The sequence below is a fragment of the Pan paniscus genome, chromosome X (genome assembly GCF_029289425.2).
Source record: "Pan paniscus chromosome X, NHGRI_mPanPan1-v2.0_pri, whole genome shotgun sequence".
Lineage (NCBI taxonomy): Eukaryota > Metazoa > Chordata > Mammalia > Primates > Hominidae > Pan > Pan paniscus.
This window is the reverse complement of record NC_073272.2, coordinates 114,073,150-114,093,164: the sequence shown is the minus strand read 5'-3', so window position 1 is coordinate 114,093,164 and position 20,015 is coordinate 114,073,150. Positions and strand designations below refer to the sequence as shown.

The following is a 20,015-nucleotide window of genomic DNA, read 5'->3' as shown; positions in this document are numbered from 1 at the left end:
CTATTATGTTCACACTGCATGCTCTGGGTATTGAATAATACTATACACAGCCCATGCAATGAGCACATCCTAGAGCCAAGTCCAGTTGTGATAGAAGGCTCAAAGGGTGGTATCATTTGATCAAATTTTAAATGTTAAGTAAATTTGAAATGATTAATTTTGAAAGTCAAAAACTTAGCCAAAAGATTATAGGATTTTAAAGCTTGAAGAGACAATATCTAAGTAGTCTCTTACCCTCTAGCCATACCCTCTACCCTCTTCCAAACCATACCAGACAGATGAATATCTATTCAAAAGGAATTCCAAATTTATCTGGGAACAACTGGGATAACTTACCAGAATTTATAATCCCTAATATTAAACATCTTTGTTCATCACATCCAAATTAAATTATTTGCTTTGAAGACTAAACCAAAAGTAGTGTCATGGAAAAAATATTGGCCTTAGAACTGAGAAAACATAAATAATACTGTATAACTATCTGTCTTTGAACAAGTCAGTTAAATTCCCCTAGCCTCCGTTTCTATGCCTGTAAAACAGGGATAATCATAAATGTAGATATTATGTAAAATACTAACGGAGTTCATACATGCAAAAGTGTTCTGTAAACTGCAAGAAGTGAGCAAATATAATGGATTCTTATTCTGGGGTAGTTAATACTGCAACCCATGTCACCATTTTCTCCTCTTCATAGGTTTTATTTTCTAATCTTTTCATCATCTTACTGTGTCTTTGAAATCTTTCCAAGAGCCTCTACCTCACTGTTCAATTCGACAGCCCTGACTAGATTTAAGATTCAATAGAGCAGCTGGATGGTAGCTATTTTGATTACTTATTATTCTTACTTCAATAGAAAGCAAACTGAACAAGACAGATGAGGAGCTGTCTACAAGGGAGTTTACAATATGGGGCAGAAAGAGGGAGATAATAAAGAAGAGAACAAATAAACAAGAAAATTGTATACAGTAATAATGCTGTGAAAGATAAAACAGATCAACACAAGAAATGGGAGTGAGTAGTTTGGATGGCATGGTCAGGATGGAACTCTTCCAAGCAGTTACATATGACATGAGACTTGAAGAATGAGGATGATCTAGTCATTTGAAGAAATGGAAAACTAGTGTTCCAGAGAGAACACCAAGTACAAATGACTTTAAGGTGGGTGTGAACCACTGTGACAAAATGATTTCTAAAGAGTGAGATTAGGGAGAAAACCCTAGGACCATATTATTAACATGTTGTATGCAATGATAAGGAGTTTAGATAGAAAGGCATTGAACAGTCTTAAGCATGGAATGATGTGTTAAAATCAACTAAACAACTAATATTCAGAATGATTTCTGAATCCTCTTAATACATTAAACTGGGGCCTCTTTTACCATCTAAATGATCTGCAAATTGGACTTGGGAATTTTCCTTTCATCTGTTTAGTAAACATTAATTTTCATTCATATGGTACTTTGCAATAAAGTAATGACTTAGACATTAAATGTAGTCAAATTAGAGATTTATGCTATCCACTTTGTGTTCATTCTCCAGATCTGTCAAAATAGACAGAAACGTCAAGCTCATGCTATTTCTGTTTCATAGGAAGTCAGGCAAAATTCCGTATACGGATGAAACTATGTTTCCTACTCCTCACCTGTTGTTCAGTTAGAAATGACTGAATGGTGATGCTACACAAATCTTCAAAACCAGAGAAAAGGCCGGGCACAGTGGCTCACACCTGTAATTCCAGCACTTTGGGAGGCCAAGGCAGGCGGATCACTTGAGGTCAGGAGTTCGTTACCAGCCTGGCCAACATGGTGAAACCCCGTCTCTACTAAAAATACAAAATTAGCCAGTCGTGGTGATGCGTGCCTGTAATCCCAGCTACTCAGGAGTCTGAGCCAGGAGAATTGCTTGAACCTGGGAGGCAGAGGTTGCAGTGAGCCGAGATCGCGCCACTTCACTCCAGCCTAGGCGACAGAGCAAGACTCCATCAAAAAATTAAAAAACAAACAAACAACAACAACAACAAAAATAAATAAAAATAAAAATAACACAGAAAAGATGAAAGATTACCTTTGCTCTGTGACCACAAGAATTTCTTATGTTCCTATGGCTAAAAGCCTTGCTGGTGTCCCCCAATTCAGAAGAAACAAAGCATTCTTCAGAGAAAACTGCATTAACAGTGTTTACAGTAGGATAAACACTGTGTTTCTTTGTACTGAAAGAAAGCCTGCTGTACCATATTGTATTGGGAATTATAAAAATAATTAATCATCAAGAAAAAAGCACAAAAATAAAAACTACTGTTTGTATTAACAGCCAATAGGCAAATGTAACAAAATCTGCTCCCAACTATTAATATCTTCTGAATAACATTTAAATAGTATTGAGAAAAGCTGAATTTGACAAATAAAAATATAGTATCCTCCCAAGTGCTTGAAAAGTGTATTAGACACTATAGATTTAGTACTATAATTGTCATGATCATATGTGGAAAATACTTAAAAAATGAAATAATTGGGGGCAAAAGGGAGAAAATAAAGCCTGAATCTAAATTTATGTACTGCTGTTCTCTTGGAGCCAAGATCTGCTGACGTTAAAGTATCCGTATGTAGCACACAGTAGGCAATCAATAAATTATCACCAAAGTAAACTTTTGGTACATGTTAGTTTCCATACTCCAATACAGAAAAGGGGGATTTTGAAATATTTGTTAAGGGACAGACTTCTAAAATTTTACTGAGCTAATATAGCACTCATGTCTCTGAACATTTGCCTAAAGCTAAAAATGACATATATTGAGATATACGGGAGAAAACTATTTAAAGTACGAGAGCCTAACACAGACTAAGCAATAATGATGATGACACCAACAATCTGTCAATTTGCATAACTTTCTTTTTTGAGACAAGGTCTCACTCTGTTGCCAGGTTGGAGTGCAGTGGCACAATCGTGGCTCACTGTGGCCTCAACCTGTTGGGCTCAAGCAGTCCTCCTACCTCAGCTTCCTGAGTAGCTGGGATTAAAGGGACATGCTACCATGCCTGGCTAATTTTTGTATTGTTTGTGGAGATGGGGTTTCATTATGTTGCCTAGGCTGGTCTTAAACACCTGGGCTCAAGCAATCTTCCCTCCTCGGCCTCCCAAAGTGCTGGGATTACAGAGGTGAGTCACGATGCCTGGACTTGTATAACTTTTAATGGAAAAAGGAAGTTTCTAGAAGACCGTAGTAGTACAATAATGATGGAGACCAGGACGTGTTATTCCAAAACATGGCACCTTGACATTTAAGAAAACAGCAGAAGCAGGAAGGTCATTCTCACTTTCCCCTCACCCTTCTCCTCTGAAGCAAGTCATAAGATCTTCATTTGAGAACTGCACTCCCTACACCCAAAAGAAAGGAACATTCTTATCTCTGAAAATACAGAGTCACAGAGGGGAATCTGAACAAATAGGCCTTGTTAAGTTCCCTCAAGTTTTATTACATTAGATCATACTTTTTTATCCAATCATACTTCTCCACTACTATCCACTTTTGCACCAAACCTAGCACTGAAAATAAAAAGGTTTACTTATTTATTTGGGTCTTCGTTTCTTTATGATGTTTCCCATGTTATTTTAAACTTATATTAAATAAATTTGTATGCTTTTCTCTTATTAATCTGTCTTTTCTTACAGGGAGTACAGCCATTAACACAGGATGGGTGATGATATTTCTGCTTCCCTATAATAGCAATAGCAAAATACAGACTACACTGTTTCCACACATCTCTGTTTTGGCACATGCTGTTTCCTCTGCCTGCAATGTCTCTGACCTCTTTTTATGCTTGGCCATCTCATAGTCATTACACAGAGTCCTGCTAGATATCATGCTCTCTGTGAAGCCTGCACTGATAGTGCCAACCATTTCTTCCTCTAGCTTACTTGTATACCTCATGCTTATTTCTAACATTACATTCATACGATTTTGTTTTAATTATTTGTCTGCACATCTCTCTCCTCTACAAGGCTAGGAGCAATTAATTAACAAATATTACAACATTCTTTTTTGGGTTCCTAACACCTGCCACAGTGTCTGGCCCACAGTAGGCATATAGTAAACAGAGAATTGAACAGTGCTAAGCAAACTACCTATACATATTTGAAGTTGAGGAAAATTAAAAGGGTGATTTTAAAATTGGATGTAAAGACCATTTTTCATGCTGGAAAATGTAAATCAAAGCATGTTGTCAAATTATTTTTTAAGTTTTATTTTTAATTGACAAATAATAATTGTATACACTTATGGGATACAATGTGATGTTTTGATACTTGCATACATTGTGGAATGATCATATCAGGCTAATTAGTATAGCCATAACCTCAAATACGTATCATTTTTTTGTAGGGAGAACATTTAAAATCCATTCTTTTAGCTATTTTGAAATATACATTACATTATTATTAACTATAGTCCTCATGCTGTGCAATAAGATTCTTAGAACCCATTCCTCCTAGGTGAAACTTTTTACTCTTCGACCAACAACTGTTCTTTCCCCGTTCACCTTCCTCCCCACTCAGGCCCCTGGGAACCACCATTATACTCTCTATTTCTATGAGTTTGACTTGTTCAGGTTCCACATGTAAGTGAGATCATGCAGTAATGAAATGGGCAAATGACCTGTATAGATAGTTCTCAAAAGAAGACATATGAATGGCCAACAGATATATGAAAAAAAAATGTTCATCATCTCTAATCACCAGAGAAATGTGAATTAATGTGTAATGAAATTATACCCTTATCTTTCACATCAAATACAAAAATCAACTTAAAGGCGATTAAAGACTTGCACGTAAGACTTGAAACTGTAAAACTACTGGAGGAAAACATATGGGAAAAGTCTCAGCAATGATTTTTTAGATATGACCCCAAAAGCACAGGCAACAAAAGCAAAAATAGACAAATGAGATTGCATCAAACTAAAAAGTTTCTGCACATTAACAGAGTGAAGAGACACCCCACAGAGTGGGAGAAAATATTTGCATAGACATTTCTCAAAAGAAGAAATACAAATGGCCAAAAGGGTTATGAAAAAATGTTCCTCACGAATCATCAAGGAAATGCAATTAAAAGCAGAGTGAAATATTACCTCACAACTGTTAGCAACGTATATATCTTAGAAAATTTGTACTTCTGGATAAAAAGACAGAGGTATTTTCCTTTTAAGGAAAAATAATGTTGTGATTTTTAACAATTTAAAATTTATTCTATGGATTAGGAAAAAATTGTAAGGTTAATTTATATTTATCATAGGTCTGAACCTAAAATTAAAGACAATTTAGCCTTTATTAACAGATCTGTGGTATGCACTAAAAATAGAACGATCAGCCATATGGTCAAATCACAGATGTCTCTAAGAATATCACAAAAATCTAAATATGCTTTAAATAATTTTAATAACCTAGATGATTTTACCTACTAATTTCAAATGATATTTGTCAATAAATTAAACCTTTAAAGTATTTATCTGAATTGATATAAAACTTTAATTAATCTACTCAATATTTACTTCCATAATGGTTTTAAGATATACTGTAGCTAATCTGAAAACATAAATAATGTGCATAAATTCTTTTAAGTTCAAGTACAAAAATCCTTAGACCTTTTGATTGCACATAGAAAAGAGGCAATCTCATCTCTTGTGGTGCATAATATTCACAAATCTAATTTTCTCTTTTCCGGTTTTCCATTTTATTCACAATCATCCATCAACCTTCCTAGATTTCTTATATTTTAACAACTTTTTAATGCTTGTTTTAGAATACTGATCCTATCTAATGATTGATAAAGATCATTCAGAAAAGGTCCATATCTTATCTTTTTTCATAAAAATGTCTTTTTCTTATTTATTGCCCTGAACTTGCATAAATCACCACAATCTTTTGCATTTTTATCAACTTGCCTTTTGCATTCTTATACTAAACACACAGTGCATGTACCTACTTTCAATTATGTTGCTCATAGTTGCCTGATTTTAATTAATTATCCAAGATTCCCCTTAAACTCTAAATTCTTAAATTCTCCCTTTAACTTTATCCTTTATGCTTCTGGAAATCAGTTTTCAACTGGGGCAGTTTGCTTCCCTAATTTTTTGTCATTTACTCATTTTTTTTATTATTACGTTCTCTCTCTCTCTCCTTCTTCTACTTCCCCCATCAACCACTCCCTCCTCTACCCAGGGAAACTGATGTCTGTGTTTCAGGCATGTCCACTACATTTTCTCATATTCCTTAATTCCTCCTGCATAAATCTATCTTTTCATGCTGTTTTCTTGAGGCACTTTTTTTTCCTTATGTGAGCCTTAATATAGCAATTTTCTTCTATATTTTACATTCCTGTCACAACTTGATACTTATACATCTTTTTCAATTTTACGTATTTTTTTTTAGCTTCCTTATACTTCATTCTCTCTCTTTTGTAGCTAAGTGGCTTTATAGTACTCAGTAGAACAGGGATTACTGCCATCAGCTCAGAAATTCTGTCTGCCCCCTGCCCTCAAACAATAGAGGTATGAAATGCTGCCTTTTCTTGTGTTTTGGATTGTTTTCATGTGTCTTTTCCTTCCAGTTGCCCATAATCCCTTCCTGAAAAATGTTATATTCCTTTCTCTCCACCTGCTTTTTATAGACAATGCACTTTGGTGATTTTTTGAGCCCTCATTCTCTGTTGACTCATCTTTTCATTGTATGTCTGGGCAATACCCTGACATCCTCAGCCACTTACATCATGACATGGACTAACCATAATTAAGAAACTCAGCATTAAGAACTAAGAACTTAATTACTATGCTCTCACTTTTCATTTATTTTCCACAGTATGATACCACCAATCATTAATACTTTCAATTTTGAGAAAATAATTACCTCAAAATAATTGCCTCTAGCAGTACTTAGTTTATTAGCAGAGGCATGTAATACTCAACAGAGGCTCAAGCACCAAAACGTTCAGATCCCATAAGTAGGTGATATGCCAACTCGATAAACCATAAAGAGGTAAGACCAATCTAATTTTTAAGAATAAGATTATAATTTTATTTAAGTATGAGGAGAAAAAATTAAAAGGGAACAATGCAATGGTTCTAGTAATCCCATGATGTGAACCTCTGAGGCTCATAAAGCTCATTAAATAATTTCCCATGCACTTACAATATGGCTAAAAAAAGTATAGTTACATAGAACTTCTCAGAAATATATATATATATATATATATATATATATATTTATTTATTTTAGATGGAGTCTCCCTTACGCTGCCACCCAGGCTGCAGTGGAGCAATCTCTACTCATTGCAACCTCCACCTCCCCAGCTCAAGCGATTCTCCTGCCTCAGCCTCCTGAGTAGCTAGGATTACAGGTGTGTGCCACCATGCCAGATTAATTGTGTTTGTATTTTTAGTAGAAATGGGGTTTCACCATGTTGGCCAGGCTGGTCTCGAACTCCTGACCTCAAGTGACCCGCCTGCCTCCGCCTCCCAAAGAGCTGGGATTACAAGCATGAGCCACCGTGCGCAGCCCTTCTCAGAAATGTATCTAATCCTAAAACAAGGCAAACTCACACTTATCTACCAGTAGCTACATCAATTTTTGAACACTCTATTTACTTAGGCAAACACACAAGTTCCCAAATTGTTCCACTAACTGCAGTTAGAATTCACATTTATAGTGAAGGGAATAAAATGACCAAAAACACTGGCTGAAGAACTTAAATCTAAAATATGTCTTCTTTATACCTTATACAGCAGTTATTTCGCAGTTGGTAGTTTGAGGGATTGTTTTTTCTCTACAAGACTAAAAACTAAGAGAAACTTTTTGTTTTAGCAGTAAATTGCCTGAAATTAAGCCAGCCCAAGAACATGTAATTAATAACTGTCAGCCCATGCAAGGAGCTCTGTGTTCTAATTAACTTGTGCTTTGATAATTTCCTAGCAAAGTACTTTCACACTGAGAGCTTAATCCTGTTAAAACGGATTAATTTGGATTTTCCAGACATGACACAAAGTCAAAGCTCAAAGACTCTTTCCCACCCTGTTACTATCCCCACACTGCCCAGGTTAAATCATCCAATTTAACTGTGGTTCATATTTTCACTTGAAAAAAAGCCAACATAGTCATAAATAGTATGTGAAGCCTGATAAAGCTTTATGGCAATAAGAAGTTTGCATTAAAAACACTAACATATATATTAAAGAAGACAAAATAAAGATTACAAAGTAATCAATATTGCTACTCCCATTTCCCCTAAGACACAAATCAATAACCTAGATTTCATGGCTCTTGCAAACAATAAGACATATATTATGTTGGTGCAAAAAAAAAAAAAAGTAATGGCAAAGACAGCAATTACTTTTGCACCAACCTAATATATTTTGAATGCTCTGTAATCTGCAAAGACTCATTTATCTAGGAACTTCACTTACATAGAATGAAAGTGTGAACCCCTAAAACAGCAAAAATAATCTGATATCACAAAGTTCACATTTAATTCACTAATAATACCATTGTTTCTCCTTTTTAAAAATCATGTCTCCTATTTTCAAGTTATTTTTGTAGAAAATTGATTCTATTGTGCAAAATTCATTGCTGAAATTTTTTCTTGATTTACTCATCAATAACACCAATATGCAAAATGTTGGAAGATAATTATAAAATCATTGGGGGCTAAAGCTTATTGTTAACAAGAAAACAATTATGTGTGTCAGTTGTAAACTGAAAATTCATAATCAGTCCAATAAATCTTTCTATAAAAAAACTAATTTGTTAAAAACTAATTTCTATAAAAAATTACAATCCACTGCCCTAAATTACAAGATCACACATTTTTCTAAACAAACTCAGAAGCTAGAAAAATGTTATCATTCAGGTACAGCAGCCCTACAAACAAAACAAAAGCCAAGCAACAACACCTAAAGCCTAAGTAAATACATCAAAAAATGAATAAAAACATAAACAAATGTCTCACTTATTAATCTGACTGGCATCTACCCGTGTTACATATAAGATACTAACTTGTATATTCCTAAGCTTCAAAATAAAATATTTGCTTAAGTTTTTTAAACTTTCTATATGATGGTATCACATAGTATTAATTAAACACTCAAAGTTTTAATTTATGGCAATTCCCTCCTCTTAGATTGCATATTTTTTCATATAAGGCACAGTAATAGGAATTAAGCTATGAAGATGTAGCCTTGATATTTCCAAAAATGTATAAAAATTAATGTACTTTATTTTATTACTGCCTGAATGAAGACCACATCCTGATAAAATGGCATAACAAAATACCATTTGATCTAGCAATCCCATTATTGGGTATATACCCAAAGAAATATAAATCATTCTGTTATCAAGATACATGCTTACGTATGTTCACTGTAGCATTATTCACAATAGCAAAGACATGGAATCAACCCAAATGCCCATCAATGATAGACTGGATAAAGAAAATGTGGTACATATACACCATGGAATACTGTGCAGCCATAAAAAGGAACAAGATCATGTTCTTTGCAGAGGCATGGATGGAGCTGGAAGCCATTATCTTCAGCAAAGTAACACGGGAACAGAAAATGAAACACCACATGTTCTCGCTTGTAAGTGGGAGCTGAACAGTGAGAAAACGTGGACACAGGGAGGGGAACAACACACACTGGGGCTTTTTGCCGGGGAGTGGGGGTAAAGGGAGGGAGAGCATCAAGATGAAATGCTAATGCGTGCTGGGCTTAATACCTAGGTGATGGGGTGATAGGTGCAGCAAAACACCATGGTACACGTGTACCTATGTAACAAACCTGCACATCCTGCACATGTACCCCGGAACTTAAAATAAAATAAAATGGCATAACATCCTTTCTCGATGATATTTTTCATTATTATGTGTTGGGAAATGTAGTCATACTTCTCTGCTCTTGAGAGCAATTTGAATTTTAATGAGGAAAAAAGTAAAATGTTGAAAGCAAGTGTTGAAAGAAAATCAACTTATCCCTTGTTGATCTTATATAGATGACCACTTGAACCTATCCAAGTCTGGAAAGACACAGATTTTTTTTTTACTTTGAAAACTAATCAAATCATAAAAGAAAACCCTCACTATGAGAGCTAGTCAGAAAACCATGTTCAGTATTTCACAGAACTGTTTCTCCACTTTTAAATGAGAATATACTAATCAATGTCACCATATCAGAAGAGCTTCTAACAGAGTACAGGGGTAACTGATTTCATGTTCTAAAATATAAGGACTATGCAAAAGCAGAAAACAGTTTTATCTTAAGAGAAAATATATGCATCTATTCGTGAATTTTATATGTCAACAGAGTCCAGTGGCATCTGCTAAAGCAGAAAATCTACTACGAATAAACATTTTATTCAAGTTTAAGAAACAAGGAGAAGCAGGAGGATGGCTTGAGACAAGGAGTTCGAGGTTATAGTGAGCTGCGATTGTGCTACTACACTTCAGCCTGGTGTAGACACTGATGAAAGACACTGATGAAAGAAAGAAAAGAAAAGAAAAGAAAAGAAAGAAAGAAAGGAAGGAAGGAAGGAAGGAAGGAAGGAAGGAAGGAAGGAAGGAAGGAAAGAAAGAAAGGAAGGAAGGAAGAAAGAAAGGAGAAGGAAAGAAAGAGAAAGAAAGAAAGAAAGAAAAGGGAGGGAGGGAGAGGGAAAGAATGAAGGAAGGAAGGACAGGAAGGAAGGAAGGAAGGAAAAGAAAGAAAGAAAGAGAACGAAACAAGGAGAAACAGCGCAATAAAATAGATGTTGTATCACAAATCCATAAGATAGAAAGGTCCTACTTTTGAAATAAGGTCAAGAAATCTCTATTCCCCAGACTGTAAGCTACTTGAATGCACAGAATCTGCTTTTGTCTTCATTACACTTAGCATAGTGCCCTGTATTTAGTAAGTCTTCAAAAGATGTTTGTGCCATTGCAAAAATGAATGTCAATAATTTTAAAAATATGCCCAATTTGTTACCAAAAGAGCCAACCATTAAACATTTACTGTCAAGCTTCATTGTGGTATGTCATAGCTTGAAAACACTCTGTAACACACACCTTTCGTGTACTATGAGATTTGAGTCTTATAAGATCAAAATGTGGATAAATCTCTACCTGCAGTGTGGCAAATGATAAGATGTGATTGGCAAAGTCTTTAATGTTCAACTTCCCAGTGGCCCATCCGTGTACTTTATTCTAACTAGCATTCCGTGTCATATAAGAAGACTCCCTTGATTATTTCTAATCAATAATCACTCTTAATGATATCTGTGTTTCATTGTTTTCATTTAAAGTGAATGTAAAATACATTTAAGTAGAGATGTAGAGACTGACAATATCCAATTCTACTTTTCATGGTTCGAGGATTCGTTATCATCAGTCAATTGAAGAAAATACTACCTCCAGTATTAGACTGCTAAAATGATTATCATTAAAGATAAATAGATTATGAATGGAAAATACCTTTCATATATTAAGTATTATATAAATATTTGTTGAACAAAAAATGTATGAAAATTTATATTTCAATGATGATTATATTTACTTTGTAATTACTATTATTTCACTATTATAGTATAGCACAATTTCTTCAAATGTCAATTTTGAAAGTTATAAAGTTCTATAAAGCAATCTTACTTCCTGGCTTAACCTTAACCTGTAATATACTTCAAACTCAAGGACAGAAAGATTGTAAAATACAGTAATAATATATTAATCTTCTTACATCTATTCATACTTTTACAAAAATTTTCCAGGCAGCATTACACAAGGTTAAATACAAAGTTAAAAATCAAGAATCTCAGTCCCTTTACCGCTGTTTATTTTTGCCAATGGAGTATACATTTTATCACTGCAACATTATAATCTGTGAACAACACATGGCTTAAACATTATGTTGTGTTGTTTAGAAGAAATGGCCTGAGAAAAGTAGCTTGCATTTCAAAATCTTTACATTTCAAAACATTACCACTGTGTTCTACCTTGAGGAGTTTAAAATTTCACAGTCCCGTTGATCTGAGAGTCCTCAATGCATTGATTACAACCAGCGGGTCCATCTTCTATCCCAACGAAATTAATCATGGTAACAGTTGCCACTATGGCCTCCTCCCTGTATTTTCCAAGCATGGAGGAGGACAAGTGAGCACCTGCCTCCTAGATTTCAGATTGAAAATATCACCCGAACACACCAGGATTCTTTATACTATGGCAGAGTATAATCTTCTGAAAAAGGCCAAGAGTCTCCTAATGAGCACATCCATACACTGATCATGATGTTTTCCTTTAAAAACCAAGTTCCTCCAAGAATTTGTAAATGGAATTTAGCAATATTTACAATTTACTCATCAATAAATGGCATTTGAAATATTTATTTCACATTGTTTTGTCACATAGTTTAAAAATTTGATCAAAATATTTATAGAACTACTTTTTGTAATAGGAGAAGCCCTTTTTCTTTTAATAATAAAAATAATGTGCCAAGTAAAATATTCATTTATGAAACTGCTCAAGCAAAAGTAAAACCAGAAATATTCGAGATCATTAAGGTTATTCATTCTTCTTGTAAAATATTACTGAAACAGTTGACTAAGAAAGTATTACATAATGGTCAAAAACATATTACAAATTATCACTTTAAGAAGGTTTAAAGTTGTACAAGGATTCCATTTACAACATATTTGATCTATATGCTTGCTAACCTAAAGATCTTGGTTATATAACATCTCATACCTCCGCATTTCAAAGATGGACAGTGACAGACATTGTTAAATTCCTGTTTGAAGGTATTAAAAATGACAGACTTTGTTTCTAAATTATGAATTTCCACATTATATTGAACTCTCAGGCTATTTTGTTGCTCACTCTCAATTTATGTTTACTACATTGTTTGGGGCATGAGTAGGTTTTCACTAGCTTATCTGAGAGGAAACTCCCTGTTTCTCAAATTCTTTAAGTAGGTTTGTTTGGAAAAATCAGTGAAGCATTCTGTTTAACCTGAGTCATTTCTTTCTACATTAAGCAAAGTTGCCTATAGCTCTGTTACAGAGCCCAGTCAGTTACCCTGAACCACAATGGATGCAGATCTATTTTCTTATTATTTCTGTCCCTGAAAAGTTTCATAGCTCATCAGGGAAAAAAGACATATCCACCATCTTGTAGGTCTCAATTAAGCTTCCTTTCTTTTAGGTTTACACTCACTCTCCCTTAGCGAATTTTGCTTTTTTTTCAATTGCAAAAAACGAAGCCTTCCCATTGCCTGCTTAAAACCCAGTTTGCCTTGCTCAATGTCATGGCTTTTCAGGTTTTCTAAAACTGGTTACTCACTCTGCACGTCAGTGTGAGTTTGCATTTTAATTTTCCTTCCTGCACCTGATCCTTTACAATGACTCTGTAAGGTGTCAATAATCGCTGAAAGTTCTGGGATGAGGCACAGAATTTGGATCATGCTCTTATTTTGCCACAGTGGTAATTAAACACTAACACATACCGACACACATACACGATGAGTAGAGGTTTAAGTTGTGTTTGCTTCTAGACCCTGAAATAATTGAGCTCATTTTCAAAATAAATAATCTACTTTCAAATTTGGTCTTTATTTTACACATACACTTAGTCAGAGATGTCTGCAGCTTAATATTTCAGCACATTGTCAAGCAATTCCATACGCTTTTTTCTTTTCCTCTTCCTACTTCTCCCTGTTTAGTCAGAAGTTTTCAAAGTTTTGAGTGCTTTATAGACTGAGGGTGTAGAATATTCTAATATGACTGGCAGAATAAAACAAAGACTGATTTATATTTCTCATGCAGTATATTTGAAAAGACAGATTCCCAACCATTTGCTTACAACTCTATTTCCAGCTCCTATCGGTTAGTTTTCAGTTGTTCATATCTCTGATTTAACACTTTTAAAAGTGCCTCTGTATATTTACAGGTTTAAACCTACAAGACTATGTATTTCTGAAAAAAAAAATACACTTAAAAAATGTCAACAGGTCTATGTGGAAAGCTAGTAGAAATTTCTTAACACTTAAAATTCACTTATTTTTTAAAAAATTAGTAAACGGTACTGACCATGAATATTTTCCTGAAAGGACTTCAGTTTCCCTGCCAATGCCTAACCACACCAAAAGTGAGAGGAAACCCCTGGTAACAACGTTTACAAGGTGTTGTGTGTGTAAAAGTGCAATCTGGAGAAAATAAATACCCTCACAATTATTTGCTTTCCTTGTAGCACTCATTTACTATCAAACATTTATTATAACTCCTATTTTTTCTTACTTTTAGTTTTCATTCAACTTGTCTTGATAAAGTCTTGAGTTCTCTCCATTTAATTCCCTACTGCTAGCTTCATGACCATCAATATCAATGTGAAAATCATACATTAGTCAGAGGTAGACTCCACCTGGCTTTAACTATATCCTGTACAGGCACACACAATATCTGTCTCTGACTTCTGACAAGTGACAAAGATAAAAGAATGAGCTATCAACTTAAACATGATCTGCATTTGATCTTGTATTTTGCATATACTATATATTAAGAAGGCTCCAGATTTAATTATGGATAAACATACAACTACATTTATCATGCCACAATTTTCAAGTACAGAATGAATATTTGAGAAGTAAAAATAATTTTCTCTTGCTCATCAGATTCCTTTTAGGCTAGATCTATCCTCAACTTATCCAGTTAGTGAAAGGGAGCATTAGCGTGTATTATCAAAAGTGATGTATAATCCATACTGATGTTTTAGGGTTACTTTTCCAACTCCCTTCAAAATAGGAAAACCTGCACTGGGAAGTGGGCCTGTAGCCTTGAATCAGCTGGATTCACAGAAGACACCTCAGCTTCTTTGAGTTGCTAGAGTTCCTTGCTGTTCAGTGCCATAACTCCACTCCAGGGAGCGTGATCTTTCCTGTTAGGTGATTAGCACTGGGAATAAGAGCAAGATTCTTTAGATCGGGGAGGTAGGGCAAATGGGAAACTGGTTTCATTTGTAAGCAGGGACAAAAAAAAAAAACCATTGCACAGCATTCATGCTTCCCAGCTGAGTTGGCTGCAGCCTCAGTTACCTGTTAACATAACAGCTATATTCACAGTCTGAAAATACACAAAGCCAGCTTTTCCTGGCAGAGTCACTTATCACTCTAGGGTTGCATTACCATCACAGGGAATGAAAACATGGTTCTAATCCAATTAGGAAACAAAGGGTACTTGCAAGAAAAAAGTTTCAATTCAACTTAATGCAACAAATATTTGTTGGTTTGGGAACATTTACCTTCAAGAAATGTTCTTCTTTGACAGAGAAGCACGTGATTCTAAACTGGCTACAACTATATCACTGGAGGTATTGGTGTCAAAAGTGATTACCATAAAAATTAAAGCAGGAAAGGAACTTGAAAAATCATTTACATAGTCCTTAGTGGAGTGCCTTGCACAAAGTAATCTCATCATAAAAAAACTGATGAATGGATGAATCCAGTTCAATCCCTCATTTTACAAATCAAGAAACTAAAGTCAAAATGAAGAAGTAATTTACTCAATGATACAAAGTTAGCCAGTGGAAGAGCAGAACAAGAGACCAGAATTTCTGAGTCCTTACCTATTATTCTTATTAACATACTCTTCTTTATATTCAGTCATTTCCACTGTTGATTGATCCGCTGTAGACCATATTCGTCTTCATCCCCATAACTATGTGACTTCATGCCCACAATGTCTTTTAGTACAGCACCTCCATTAAACTAGCCTTAACCATTCTAATCCATATCCTTATATCTCTTCTCTGAATTTTTACAGTGTTTACTGGCTATACCAAAAATTGAAGCTTTTGATAAAAAACACATTTGGCAAGAATTTTATGTATATATCTTGCATCATTAATAAGTTTTGTATGCTTCTTCAGGTAAGGGACATTTGTTTATAGTTCTTTATATATATCAGCATGTAACGCGCAGGTTTACCTGGGTGCATCAGAATGAGTATATAATTTAGCATCCAGATTGGACACTTTTGAGAGTTAAAAATTATATTTAATACATGTGCAATAAGCATAAACTGTGACTGTCCTAGGAAAAGTAGAATATATAGTCACCCTAATAGTTGTTGATTTGTTCAACATTTGTTAAATTAGAACCGATCATTGCTGATTGTACAGTTGTCCAACTATGGGATATTGTTTCAATTTACAGATTACACTGAATGAAATTATTTCTAAAGCAGTAATCACTGAAAAATAATGATAAGTTGCAGAATTCTATTTAGTTACTGATTTTTTTTTTAAGATGGGGTCTCACTCTATCACTCAGGCTGGAATGCAGTAATATGATCTCGGCTCACTGCAACCTCTATCTCATCAGGCTCAAGGGATCCTCCCACCTCAGCCTCCCTAGTAGTTGGGACAACAGGCATGTGCCACCGTGCCCTTCTAATTTTTTGTAGTTTTGGTAGAGACAAGGTTTTGCCATATTGCCCAGGCTGGTCTCAAACTCCTGAGCTCAAGTGATCTGCCCACCTCGGCCTCCTGAAGTGCTGGGATTACAGGTGTAAGCCACCATGGCTGGCCACAATTTACAGACCACAGTGAATGAAATAATTTCTAAAGTAATAATCACTGAAAAATCATGATAAGTTGCAGAATTCTATTTACTGAATTCTTATATGTAAGTATAATTTGTTTAAAAGTTATTAATATTTCTGCAAATTTTCACTTATTGCCTTGTTTTTTAAAGCTGTAAGGATAAAGTTAACTGAAAAATGTTTGTTGCTCCAGTTTTAATCATTTTAGTATTGAAAATATGGTGGAGAGTAAAAAAATTAGCCTTGTTTCTAATTCCTTCCTGATGGTAAAATATGAAGTATGATGGCTTTCTACATGGGGTGAGGGGGGCATGCTGTTAGAACGTATAGATAAAAAGGCTCACATTTGTAATTTAAAAGTAGATTTAAATTTAAACTCTCTATTTAAGAGTATGAAGACACACATCAAGATTTTTTAAATTTCTATTGAGATAAGTAATGGAGGAAGTAGTAAGGGAAACAAGTACCTTCTATTATAGATTCATACACAACTAATAAATTTATAGAACTAATGACTAATAGCTAAAATTTTATAGCATTTACCTACCATCTCTCTCTCTATATATATATATATATATACACATGCATATATATTTAACGTACTTTTTTACTACCTCTCCAAGATGTAAGATCACTAGGTGTTTAAAACAATAGTTTTATCTGCTTAGAATACATACATGCACACACACATACATATGTGCATATATATGTGTACATTCACACATATATGTGTATATATATAGAGAGAGAGAGAGAGAATGATGCCTTTGAACATATTAATAAAACACATCTTTACATTGATTTCTGTTAATAATCAAATAAATTTTGATACAATTTTCATGATATCAAAAGAATATATATTTTTATGTTCAGATATTTAACAAATGTTCAGACATCCCAGACAGAATAGTCCATAGATTCAATTTATTAATATTGCTAAATTAGAGGTTTAATGATAAAAATACCCAGCAGCAGAATGAATTTGAAGCAGTTGAACAATGGCAGTTACACCATCTGCTCCAGAAAGAAATTTGCTATCTTGACAGTAACAAAGAACAAATAGGCAGTGCAGATACATCAAGCTGGCAAGCGGGTAAATGCAGCAAGGAAAGAAGCATTTTTTAGACAAATTGCTTTTCCTGTTGAATATTACATTCTATCCTAAATAATACTTCATTCAACTACAGGCAGATGTTTGCGTCAAAGAGAATTCATAGTCTTTATCACAAAAAGTGTTTTATATTATTAGAAAATCTAAATAATCATAATTTTCCATCCTCAAATTTCCAAATAAAATTAAAGTACACTAGCAGGAAAAAGAAGCAAAAATAATTACAAGGGAAACAAAATAGCATGCTTCCCTTAGGAAAAATGCTGAGAAAAAGACATAATGTTGACAGATTCTGACCTACCCACATGGACCTCTAAGATGAGCCCCAAGACTATATTATTTGAAGAAATTAAGTTTTAAAAATCAATTTAAAAGACTTCCTTCTCACATCTTATTATCAGTGGGATATTTGTGTTTATGGGTAAGGGATGAAGATATATTGAAATAGCATTCATTCTGTGTTAAAATAATAAAGAGAAAATAATAAAACTATCATTATAGACATTCATTTGCAAGGTTATTAGGTCACGTGAGCACCCTACCTTGACATGTTTCTAAGAAAGAAGGTATTTATTTTTCTAAATAATAATATTTATTAGAATTTAATAAATTCTAAGGAGGCCTCCTCTAAGGAGGCCAGTCTCTGGAACATCAAGACAAGGAGGTTTATATAAAGGCACGGGCCAATCTTCTACTCCCATTCCATATCACCCACATACTTGATGTTCACATTCCTTTTATTCTTGGTTCAATAGCATTGATAAAGATTATAGTTGAAAGAATTATAATGTTTAAAATATATACCAAACTATGGCATAGATAACTCATTATATTAATCCTTGCCAATTGTCAGGAAAGATGTGTCATCTTTTTTACTGGGTTTTACATATCAATCAGTAAGTATTTATTGAGATATATATTTTTAACTGATACATTTTGTCTCAATTGTCTGAAAATAGTAAGATTGTAAATGAAATGCAGATTGTGTACATTCTTTTGCTACCTGATCTGATCTGATTTACGATCAGAACATAAATATGACCTTGGGTTAATGAGGGCCATGTCCTTTTTGTGGGAGTCCCCCCTCAATACATTTCCTAGGAAGGCAAGTTTACCATCCATAATTTTAACACAAGAATAGTATGAGGTGAGGTCTTCCTTCAAAATAATTATTTTTTACTTACCTTATCCTGGATTCAAACTAATCTTTTCTAAATTTTAAATGAGTTTTCATCCTGTATTTTATCACGCAAAACAGTACCTTGTTTTATACAGTGCTAAAACTATGACATTCAATCTTCTAAAGCTTGCCTCCAGTTTTGGTTACAAAAATTGATGGCTGACTTCATAGATAACTTACATTAATTTATCCAGCAATAGTTATTTATTTAGCTTCTACTTTATGAAAGGCACTGGGATAGGTGCTGCAGTAAGTACTAAGATTTATGAGAAGGTAGACCTTTCAAAGGGTTTACCAATTAGTTAATAAGCTAACAAGGTGAATGAACAGAATAAATGAAAAATTGATCATCGTCAAATTATGTGGTAGAGAGAGAGAGATTAGTGGGGACTTGAGTATCTGAAGGTGTCATGATGGAAAAAAAGGGGGCCAGGAATGAGCCTTGAATGTAGTTCTAACTTATAAGAAAGAACTGGAAAGGGAATTCTATCAGCACTAGGTCTAAGCTGACTGTTTATATACAGAGAATGAAGAGGCTGGGGAAGCCTAGCTTGTCAGGAAGCTAGTAGAAATGTGGGGCAAATACATGGGTGCCATCATCTATAAGATAATTATAATCTCATTTTCATCACATCAAAAGGAGAAAACCACTTATCTCTCTGTCTTACTAACACTTAATGAGCAAATTGCCCAGAAATTTAAATGGATTTATCTTGTCATGTAATCACCATGACAATCGTAGATCATTCCAGTAGTGTCAACCTTATTTTATGGACTAGGACACTGAGTCTAAGAGGGGTTAATGTAAATTGCTAAAAGCTTCACAGCTAGTAATGATTATGATAATGTAATAGCGAGGATAATATTTACTGAGTATCTTCGATTAACCTGGTACGGACATAGTCACTTTTTTTTTTTTTTTTTCTTTGAGACGGAGTCTCGCTCTGTCACCAGGCTGGAGCAGTGGCGCGATCTCGGCTCACTGCAACCTCCACCTCCCAGGTTCAAGGGATTCTCTGGCCTCAGCCTCCCGAGTAGCTGGGACTACATGTGTGTGCCACCATGCCCAGCTGATTTTTTTTGTATTTTTAGTAGAGACGGGTTTCGCTACGTTGGCCAGTATGGTCT

At 34.4% G+C, this 20,015-nt stretch overlaps 1 protein-coding gene across 3 annotated transcripts in view; it reads right to left on the bottom strand.

The window, feature by feature from the left end:
- The window catches only part of HTR2C (5-hydroxytryptamine receptor 2C), a 325,553-nt gene that overhangs the window by 258,982 nt on the left and 46,556 nt on the right, over nt 1–20,015 (bottom strand). The window lies entirely within an intron of this gene.